The following is a 12,315-nucleotide window of genomic DNA, read 5'->3' as shown; positions in this document are numbered from 1 at the left end:
ACATTTCTTGCATTTTTCAAAAACTGGGTCCGAACGGGCTTGGATCCCGAGTGCTTTGGGTAAATTGAAAATTCTAGGTTTTGGGTGTTTGAATTGGAGAAAATTGTCTTAATGAAAATTAGATTACAACTCTCAAGATTTCATATGATACCTCGATCGTTTAATTAATAGATTATTAGCACATTCAATTGAATTAAAACATGATTGGACAAATTAGGATAGAATTTAGAAGTATCTTCTAGGTTCATTAATTGTTTGTTTATCTCCTAAGGCGAATTAGTCCTATCGCATGTCTTAGTTAACCTTGCATGTGAGTGTGTAGATGCATGTTAGGCTTGCAATGCATGTCTTTCGGCGAGTAGATTAGAGGGGTGATTAGAACCTAGTTAGATGTTAATAATATTAGCCCATCGCTTTGTGAACCCAAGTGGGGGTTAATAATCATTAATATTAATCTAAATCCTTAGTTTGATTAGGAGATGGTTGGGTTAATCGAATTGTATGGGCAAATCGAATTCCCAAGCATTGATGAACTTTGCTAATTGCTAGATTGATTTTGCATGAGCATGAGATGTTAATATTGTAGGGAAAAAAAATGATATTTGCGGAGAAAGTCCCGGATAATTTTTCCCACTACCGCTTCTGTGAGAATTAAATAGGACAAAAATATCGATAGAAAGTTGTAAAGATAAAGAATAAATAACACCAGCATTTTAACGTGGAAACCGCTTTAATGTGAAGGGAAAAACCACGGGACGGTAGTCCACTCCAAACCCAAGCTTCCACTATAGCAAATAATGGGATTACAACTTCACCCGAAAGTGGATCTCTCACTTTAATTTATGGATCTAGATCTCTCACAAATTAGATAACTCGCTCAAAGAAAAACTCTCTTGGAAGAGTAAGAATTGTTTCTTCCGCTACGCTCCGAACTTCTTGCTGCAATATTCTCTATTGAAAACGACTCCTATTTATAGGAGCGGATGCAATCTCAATTGCACAATTTGGAAGATCGCTTTGATAATCTTTCAATTCGGTAAGATTTTGAAAGATCATTTTATCTCCCAAGTTTCCCTGAATTCGTATCACTTGGAAGATCACATTTGATCATCTCTCGATATCTCTTGATTTTGTACAACTTGGAAGATTGCTTTGATTTTCCTCTCGATATCCCCTGATATTTTTTTTTTCTTTTCTCCTTTTTTTTTCTTTTTCTTTTACATCATCTACTACACATATTTTACATTGTCCTCTCTAATTGTGAGGGACTCAACAAATCTCCCCCTCACGAGCAATTAGAAGAGGACGTCAAACCTGCGAACGTTCGACAAGCTCGCATCTTCACCGTAGATAGAGTTTTTGCCATCATGTCTGAGCCGTTGTCATCGGTATGTACTTTCTTCAAAGCAAGGCTTTTTCTTCCAACATATCACGTATCCAATGATATCCGACGTCGATGTGTTTGGATCCGGAGTGAAAATCTGCATTTTTGCTGAGGTGAATTGCGCTTTGACTATTTGAATACAAAATGTACTTCTCTTGATTGTGGCCCACTTCTTGCAGAAATTTCTTCATCCATAAGAGCTCTTTACATGCTTCGGTTATAGAAATATATTCCGCTTCAGCGGTAGAAAGCGCAACACATTTTTGTTCGGGATTGCCAAGAAATTGCTCCCCCTACAAAAGTCATTAGATATCCCGATGTAGACTTTCTTGAATCCACATCCCTAGCCATGTCTGCATCTGCAAAACCTTCTAGCACAATTTTACCATTACCAAAACATAAACATCTATTAGAAGTGCCTCCGAGATACCCGAGTATCCATTTGACAGCTACCCAATGTTCCTTACTAGGATTGCATAGGAACACGCTTACTACAGAATCTGCATAAGCGATATCAGGCCTCATGCATACCATCGCGTACATTAAACCGCCAACCGCCGATGCATAAGGAACCTTTTCCATTTCCTTCTTTCCCATCTCACCTTTTGGGCACTGTTCTACACTTAACTTGAAGTGGTTTGCAAGTGGAGCATTAATCGCTTTGGAGTTATTCATGTTGAATCTTTCAAGAACTTTATTAACATACTGTCCTTGAGATAACCAAAGTTTACGATTCTCGCTGTCTCGGAATATTTCCATGCCAAGAATTTGTTTCGCGGGTCCCAACTCCTTCATCGCAAAGGCCTTGCTCAACTCTATCTTTAAGCTGTTGATCTTGCTTTTATCCCGACCAACAATGAGCATGTCATCAACATAAAGTAGGAGAACGAGGATATTACCGTCAAGAAATTTCTTGACGAACACGCAGTGATCGGCAGTGGTTTTGTTGAACCCATTTTCTTCCATGAATGTATCAAACTTTTTATACCACTGTCTTGGTGCTTGCTTGAGCCCGTAAAGACTCTTCCTCAATCTACATACAAGATTTTCTTTGCCTTTGATTTTGAAACCTTCCGGCTGATCCATGTAAATCTCCTCGTCGAGGTCTCCATGTAAAAATGCAGTCTTCACGTTAAGTTGCTCGATCTCCAAGTTTAAGCTTGCTGCTAGTTTAAGAACAACACAAATAGATGATATTTTAACCACAGGTGAAAATATCTCTTCGAAGTCGATACCTTCTTTCTGAGTGAATCCCTTCACCACCAGCGTAGCTTTGTACCATGGTTGTGAGTTACCTTCTTCACTCTTTAGTCCGAACACCCACTTGTTCTTGAGTGCTTTTCTTCCTTGTGGTAATTTGACTAAATCATAAGTATGATTTTCATCTAAGGATTTCATCTCCTCTTGCATAGCTTTAAACCACTCTTCTTTGTGCTTGTGGGTCATGACTTCTTCGTAGCTCTCCGGTGCTCCCCCGTCAGTGAGCATTACATACTCATTGGGAGATTATCTACGACTAAATTGTCATTCACGGGTTGATCTCCTCAATTGAGGTTCCGGTGGAACTTGTTCATCAATTTGTTCGGGTTTAGTTGAAGTAGTCTCACCTTGAATGCTGGATTCAGTTTGCTCCCTTTTAGAATGATTGGGAGAATTATCTGGACAAAGATCAACAGGATATTCGTCTCTTGATTGAGATTTTTCGTGTTTCTCAAAATCTTCAATTGTTTGATCTTCAAGAAACACCACGTCTCTGCTTCTAATTATCTTCCGGTTGACGGGATCCCAAAGTCCGTAACCGAACTCTTCATGAGCATAACCCAAGAAGAAGCATTGCTTCGATTACCCGTCAAGCTTTGATCTCTCATCCTTGGGAATGTGAACAAATGCTTTGTAGCCAAATACCTTCAAGTGATCGTAAGAAACATGCTTACCGGTCCAAACACTTTGTGGCACATTACCGTGGAGTAGAGCTGAAGGTGATATATTAATTAAGTCAACCGCCGTCCTCATTGCCTCACCCCTAAAAATGGTTAGACAGCTTTGCATTAGAGAGCATGCATCTAACTCTCTCATAGATGGTTATGTTTATTCGCTCCGCAACACCGTTATGTTGAGGTGTTTTTGGCACGGATTTTTCCAATCTGATTCCGAAATTTTTGCAATAATCCTCGAACGGTCCTCAATACTCGCCACCGTTATCCGAGCGTACGCACTTCAATTTCTTGCCTGTTTCCCTTTTAACCTTCACATGAAATTGCTTGAAAGTTTCCTACACTTGATCTTTAGTTTTCAAAGCAAATGCCCACACCTTTCTAGAGTGATCATCAATAAATGTTACAAAATAGAGAGCACCTCCGAGTGATCTAGTTTGCATTGTACATACATCAATGTGTATCAAATCTAGAATTTCAGCTTTTCTAGATGGTGGGGAAGTACGAAATACCACTATGTGTTGCTTTCCCATAATGCAATCAACACAAGTATTTAACGGTGTACCTTTAATTCCGGGTAGAAGTTGCTTTCTAGTAAGAATCTTGAGTCCTTTCTCACTTATGTGTCCAAGTCGTCTATGCCATAAGTCGATAGTGATTCCTTTTCCCATTACATTAACCTCTCCTCTAGACAGCTTCGCTTGTGTGATGTAGAGGGAGCTAGCCTTTTCTCCTTTGGCCACCAACAAATTACCTTTAGTGAGTTTCCATTTTCCATCACTAAAGTAATTATCGTAACCTTCATCAGCAAGCTTGCCAGCAGATATAAGATTGAGACGTATGTTCGGAACATGTCTCACGTCTTTGAGTAATAGACTGCATCCAATATTAGTTTCCAAATAAATATTACCAATACTAGTAATTTTGGACGTACCGTCGTTTCCCATCTTTACAAAGCCGAAGTCTCCTTTCGTGTAAGATGTAAAAAGATTTTCATGGGTCGTAACATGATAGGATGCGCCAGTATCAACTACCCATGTCGAATCTTGGGATGCAAGATTAATAGAATCATCACTTTGAATAATAATTACCTCATCTGCAACATTTGCGGAATCATTCGTCCGATTCTCATCACTTTTGTTGATACTATGATTCCTGGATCTTTTTGCCTTTAGCTTTTTGCATTCTCGGATAAAGTGCCCCAATTTACTGCAATGATGGCACTTCTTGTCACGTCTAAAATTGGATTGTGACCTTCCTCTTTGTTGGTTTCGGAAGTTCCGGCTTTTGCTCCTCCCTCTACGTTCTTGATTATCTTGTCGACCGATGACAAGAGCCTTGGACTCAGGTTTTAATCCGCTCTCTTTCCGTCGGGATTCTTCATTCAACATTCTATCTTTTACCATATCCATGGTAAGTTTGCTGTTGGGAGCGAAGTTACTGATCGACACAACAAGTGTGCCCCAGCTATTTGGCAAAGGGCTAAGCAGCAGCAACACTTGCAATTCATCATCTAATGTCATCTTCATAGAGTTGAGTTGATCTACTATACCTTGGAACTCGCTCATGTGTTCCAAGACATTGCTCCCATCCTTGTACTTCAGATTCACGAGTCGTCGCATATGATTGCTTTATTTTGCGTCGTTGTCCTTGCGTACATTTTCTCCAATTTTTGCCAAAGAACACCAACATCATGTTCATTAGCAAAATTTTGAAAAATGCTTTTGTCGATCCATTATCGAATTTGAGCAGCGCATTTTCGATTTAGCACCATCCACTCACCTTTGGACATGGTTATTGTTTTGCTATCCTCTGATGCTACCGATTTGTCTTCTGCTTTGGTATCGGATATCTTGATCCATGGTGCTGGTTTATCCATTGACATCACGATCGGCTTCCAGAGATCTTTAACATATAGCAGATCCTCCATCTTTGGTTTCTAGATCGCATAATTGAATACAGTTAATTTTATCATATTACCAGTATTCTCTTCCATTTAATTCTGCACAAAAAAAATGATAGAAGAAGCTGGCTCCGATACCACTTGTAGGGAAAAAAATGATATTTATAGAGAAAGTCCCGGATAATTTTTCCCACTACTGCTTCTGTGAGAATTAAATAGGATAAAAATATCGATAGAAAGTTGTAAAGATAAAGAATAAAGAACATCATAATTTTAACGTGGAAACCCCTCCAATGTGAAGGGAAAAACCACGGGACGGTAGTCCACTCCAAACCCAAGCTTCCACTATAGCAAATAATGGGATTACAACTTTACTCAAAGGTGGATCTCTCACTTTAATTTGTGGATCTAGATCTCTCACAAATTAGATAACTCGCTCAAAGAAAAACTTTCTTGGAAGAGTAAGAATTGTTTCTTCCGCTACGCTCCGAACTTCTTGCTATAATATTCTCTATTGAGAACGACTCCTATTTATAGGAGTAGATGCAATCTCAATTGCATAATCTGGAAGATCGCTTTGATAAACTTCCGATTCCGTAAGATTTTGAAAGATCATTTTATCTCCCAAGTTTCCCTGAATTCGTATTACTTGGAAGATCATATCCGATCATCTCCCGATATCTCTTGATTTTGTACGATTTGGAAGATTGCTTTGATTTTCCTCTCGATATCCCCTGATATATATATTTTTTTCTTTTCTCCTTGTTTTTCCTTTTTCTTTTACGTCATCTACTATACATATTTTACATTGTCCTCTCTAATTGTGAGGGACTCAACAAATATCGTGTGAATGGAAGATGAAAGTCGACGTCCATGGCTGGGGTAGGAGCTTGGAATGACGGAAGAAAGTCCTTCAAGGTGGTCCATGAAGGTAGCGGTCCTTGGTCATTAGTTTTAAGGTTCAATTAGTCTAGTTCAGTGTTAATTAGGCTAGTTTAGTTAATAAACTTAGGTTAGTTTAGACTTTGATAAGTAATCTGGTTTAGATTCTAGTTAACAAAATCAAATTACAGTTACGCTTCGTTTGTTTCCCGAAAAATGAAAGATCAAAAAAACATTTTTCTAAAAATAATTGCTTGTATGGTTTGAAAAAATTAGTCAATGAAAAATGTTTTCATTATCAACAATAATTTGTGTCTCAATATTTTCATGACGATTGCAATCATTTTTAGGACGATATTTTCCAAATCATTCATTTTTCTCAAAATAAACGTACCATCATCTTCATAATATGCATATATTTAGGCTCACCCTAGATAGGATTAGTCTCTAATCCCAAGCTTATGGGGATTCAAGTCCCAAGGCTTAAGAACAAGGCATTGTCGATTTTTTGCCCAACTCGTATCGGGTCAAGCTTACGACAGATTCATGTTCTAAGGCTCATAACGAGGCCATATATATTTATTTGCCCGACTCGCATCAAGTTTTCATTTCCCACACATTCATTAATTGGTTCTTAATCAAAACACACTTCAATCACTTGTTTACCAGTTTTTCTTTTTAGAATGGTTAGGATTAGTTTAGAACCATAATACACCCCCTCAAGAACATGTGTATGTTCACTTAGCGAATTTTTGATACCTTTAGGATTATGATTGATGATCAATATTACATAACCATTTATATAACAACATTCCAAGTTCATGCTAGCGAAATGGCATTAATAGAAATATTAACGTAATCAAATCCCCAAACTAGAATATCTGATTGTGTAGAAAACGAGATGACACTCCCACGTCTTGTTTGGTTCTAGTTGACTCGAAATGGTTAGTGACAACTCCTTGAAATCCATATGCTTAAAAAGAACTAAGGAAACAAAATCTAACGTCGTGCAAGGTATGGACTTGGGAGAGTTCGCACTTAATGAATAGTCATTGGCCCAATTTGAATAATATCTCTTAACTTTTCTTCTTCTCATTTCCGCGAAAGGAAGGTCGCAACATGATGCGGGAGCGCTGGGCGGTATGAATCAATTCTCAAATCTCCACTCCGAGCACATCGATTGATCCGACTCAATCCTTATCCCTGCATGCAAAGGCCAATTTCAAGCATAACTTGATTCAATGGAGTCTAGCTAAAGATGTGAATTCTACAGAGGAGTTGTCGATTCAGTGGACAAGTTGTCTATAGACTAACAAGATATCGATAGACGAGTTCATTCTCTATTTTTAAGTTACTAACCGACCACTGTGCATCAAAGATTATTCTAGACTAATCCAGCACAATTGTTGTTCTTTCAAGCACAGGCAGATTTTGGTTCGAACTTGCTTAGATAGGTCAAGAATGGAGTTATCGACACGAATACTATTGGCTGAATTATCTATTAAGGAGTTGCTGATTCTTTCATGCCAATTATGTTACTGGGTCAACAATCTAATTGCTGATTTCGATGCGAACCAACAACATATCAGTGGGAGACTATTTTGAACCATTCTTACTTATTTGATAATATCCCAAGATAGTTATTTGCTGGTCAATGTAGGTAGATGAAATTATGGAGGAGAATAGCAAAGTTGAATAGTCGAAAGTTCAAGTCTTTATGTCATTATTGCATTCTTAGTTTCTAGGTCTTTATGGTCTTAATTGTATTGATGGACCAAAGGCTAGTTAGGACGATTCCTATCACCATTTGATGATCTTTTACGGTGTCTTTTGGGATGTCCAGGCTAGTGCACAAATTTAGAGAGTGTTTTCATATTTCAATGCATTTAGTTAAATGCATTAAGTTATTGGGCCTTTCAATTCATAGCTTTTATGATTCTTTGTTGTGTTGTTGTTTTAAGAGTCATAATTAGGTGACTTCCTCAAGAGTCTGTTTGGTTTCGAGAATTCGAAGAGTCTTTTCTTTTGTTTAGCTTTATCTTTTATATATAGAGGCGTAATCTCCATTATAAAGGCAGCCTTTAATAATGTGAATATTAGAACCTTGCCTATGTTTTGAGCAAATATCTTGAAAAGTGGATAACTCCTATTTCTGTTTCTTTATCCTTGGAGAGTAGATTAATCCTTGCTGGTGAGCCGAGAAGCCCTTTATCCTTGGCTGGTGGTTCATCTTTTAGACCCTGGTGGTGAAATTCGTTGATCTTGATTTTGATTTTTGGCTAGTGATGTGTCTTTTAGGCCCCGATTGGATCGTATTATATTCTTCATTTAGCATCCATCTATCATTATGCATCCCCATACACTTTGATGTATTCATACTTCCTTCCACATGCACTCAAAACACATTTGCCTGCACTCGTAACCGCATCATGATAGAAGGCAAAAAGTATAATCCTGTTGAACCTATCGAATGAGGTGTTAATAGAGGTGGCCAAGAAGAAGGATGCCGCAGCGTTGTGGGCAAAACTTAAGGCAATCTATGTAATGAAAGATTTGAACAATAGCTTACACATGATGAAGAGGATGTTTCAGTTTAGATACACTCAAAACACATTTGTCTATCAGGTCTCACCTAGATGAGTTTCATAAACTTACGAAGGATTTAATTGTAATTATTTTCACCAAAAGTGACCCAAAGCGGATCTTATCTTAAATACGGTCATGAATTAGTCAACTTAGCCTCAAATAAGCGTCCAACTCACCGGCTAACTAAATCTTTTCGGCAAGCTTACTCCAGCGGCAACATCAGGGGCAATCATATTCAATATTTTCTGCTTTGACCCAATTTGAAGAAACCTCAAAATGAAGTTAGAATTCGTGCTTTCAAGATTTTTCTTCCTCTCCCCCTACCTCAAGCCCTGGTCTCCCAACACGAAATCCTTCCTTGCCGCCTTCAAGTCCCATGTCGAAAGCTGCAACCTCTATTGGAAGAGCATCGATTCCTTCTAAACTTCAGCGTCCTCTTTTTGTCGCTTGAAGTTTGGATCACTGTAAGTGTCGTTGTTTCCTTGTTATTGCTTCTTTCGGAGCGAGTGATGGTGTCGAGAGAAAATTAGGAAGAGGTGTGAGGGTTAGTCAATAAAAAAATGTCGTGCTTGTTCGGTTGGTACTTGCATAGAGAGTGCAATATCATCGGGAAAATTATCAAAAAAAAGTCTTAAACCTATTACAATTGTGTTATTTCGGTCTTAAACTTTTTTTTTTTGTGCCAATTCAATCCTAAATCTTTTACATTTGTGCCAATTTAGTCTATTTAGCCGGCCGGAGCTGACTTGGTGCCGCCGATCTGACGGTAAATTTTTAATAATAATTTAATATTTTTTATTCTGTTTTTGTTTTTTTATTTTCCTTTTCTATTTTTTTTTATTTCTTTTTCGTTTCTCCTGAACATCGTCTTCCTCGCAACGCCTGTCTCCTCCAAAAGCTCCAGAACCTCGAGTTTCCACCATTTGATGGAGTTTCTTTACTGCCGGCCGGCGACCAACACTGCTCTCACCTTCTGTTGACCGCCATACTCGTTGTCAAACCATCGCCGGGCGACCACTAAACTCAACACTGGGGACCAAAAATTTGACGCCGAGCAACAATCTCTGGACATCACTTTTTGAACACGAATTGGAGCTCTAAATCCACACACACACACATATATGGTGCGGCGAATAGAAAACTAACACAAACAGCCTTTAACCTTAGGCTATCACCGGCGAAGGAGCAGCGTTTCCGACTCGTCCATGGCCGACGCCAGAAAATCAAGCATAAACTAAAGGAAAAATTCAACGTCAGACCCACATCTTGCGATTCATGAAGCACTCAAGCGTCGGAACAAACTAAACACGCTGATTTCACGAGACTAGGTTTAATGTTTCATTTAGGTAAATCATTGAACAGCTAATATGCAACTCGGGATGCAAGCTCCTAGATTTAACCTTTAAGCGATTCTCGAACTAATGATGACGCGCAGAGATCTAAATCGAATTTATTCATCAAGTATCACCTTCAATTTCACAAGATTAAACTACAGTCTTGTTGATGAGATTCAACATTGCGAGAATCGACGGCCGCCGGAGATCTAGAATACTTAGAGTCCTCGCGGGTGAGGGCTCGCAAGGGGCTGGCGGAGCAACCCTTGGCAGGTGGCCGGCAAGGCTGGAGTGTTCGGAAGAGGTAGGCGTTGCGAGGGACGATATTCAGGAGAAAAGAAAAAGAAATAAAAAAAAATAAAAAAAAGACTAAAAATATTATTAAAAATTTGCCATGTCCGCTCCGGCCAGCCCAATGGATTGAATTGCACAAATGTAAAAGTTTGGTACTGAATTGACACAATTACAATAGGTTTAGGACTTTTTTGATAATTTTCCCCAATATCATCATATAGTTGGAATATATGGTATACCATCATATCTTTGGAATATATCATATTACCATCACACCACTAGAATATCAAACCAGCCAAAAACTGATTTTGACTCGGTTCATTTGTCTAATAGGTGCCTAATTGAACCGGATCAACATATATATATATATATATATATATATATATATATATATATATATATATATAAAATACTGAATTGAGGGGGGATTCCGGTCCAAAAAAATCACAAATTTTCTATTTTGGCATGTTTCGAGCTATTAGGTTCACTAGAGAAGTTTGTTTACTATTATTACGAAAATAAACGTGGGTAGATAAATGCCGTCCCTATAAATTAGGATAAATTTCGTCAGTAATCCTAGACATTTCGCTTAATGTACAATTGAGTCCAAAAAATTTGAAAAAGTGCGACCAAGCCCTTCTATACGAAGGCTCACCCAATTCCGCCGATGTGTCACCGGCCAAATCCGACATGACGTTTTTTAATTTCTTCGTAGTTACGCACACTGATGTGGCGATTTCGGGTAAGCCTGGAGAAGTAATCCCTCGATAATTTAGATAGTTCATCATCGGACTTTTTCAGGCAGTAGTAGTGCTCGGCAGAGAGGTCCCATAGGATGAGTTCACCGTCCCTGGATTTCTTAGGGGGGACCATCACAAAGAAGATAATTCTCGATTTAATTGGCAAAAGTTTAGGCTGAAAACAAAGCCACCAGAGTTGCCCAAAATTGACTGAACTTTGAAAATTGGGTTTGGACGGTTGGACAACCCCTCTTTCGGGCTGCCAAGCAAAGACAAAAAGAAACGGAACCCCGAACCCAGATTTCGCTATCCTTTGCGAACATGAGAAGGCAGGTCTGTTCTAGGGGAAGAAACCTTGGACGCACGATGCAGCATTTTCGCCTGTTCAAGTCAACAAATAGTTTTACTATTGACTCGAGAGAACGTGAATGCACCGAAATAGTGGCGAGTTAAAATAGATAAACACATATCCTGCATTCAAAAATTGAGATATAAAAATGTTGATTGTGCCAATTCAGTTGTAAACACTTTTTTTTTTGGCCAATTAAATCCTAATTTTTTTGCATCAGTGCCAACTCAGTCCATCTATCAATGTTGGCTGTAAATCGCTGACATGGATGATGGTTGTCCTACGTGACGCAATCGGCGCTAACATGGATAGTTTGTACTAATGTTTTAATATTTTTTTTTTCAGGTTTTCATTCTTTATTTGGTAAAGTTTCCTTCTTTTTTTCCCCTATTCTTTCTCTTTATGTTTTTTGTTTTTGTCTTCCCTTCCTCCTTCCTCCAGCTAGTCGCTAGGCCTTGGTGACCGGTCAGAAGCGAGAACCGGAGACATCAATCTTGCCGATCTCTGGTGAAGCTCGCCCCTGCGCCTGGCGAGGTCAGCCTCCCCATGGCTGGGCAAGGCTAGCCCTAGCCGGTGGGTGGCGGCGGGTGAGCTTCGCCAAAAGCCGACGACTAGACGAAGGAGGAAGGAAAGAAAAAAAAAGAACTAAAATAAATAAGTTAAATAAAAATTTAGAAAAATATTAAAATTGTCCACGTCAGCACTAGCCACGCCATGTAGGGTAGTTGGCATCCATATCATCAATTTTTTGCAAAAATTTACTGGATGGACTGAATTAGCACAAGTACAAAAGGTTTACGATTGAATTGACATAATTACAATAGATTTAGGACTTTTTTGGTAATTCACCTAATAAAAACTATATCGGGTTACCTTTGTCTTAGTCACTTTTGTCAATTTCCTTCCATT

This window comes from Rhodamnia argentea, chromosome 7 (genome assembly GCF_020921035.1).
Source record: "Rhodamnia argentea isolate NSW1041297 chromosome 7, ASM2092103v1, whole genome shotgun sequence".
Classification (NCBI taxonomy): Eukaryota; Viridiplantae; Streptophyta; class Magnoliopsida; order Myrtales; family Myrtaceae; genus Rhodamnia; species Rhodamnia argentea.
This window is presented reverse-complemented; position numbering follows the sequence as displayed.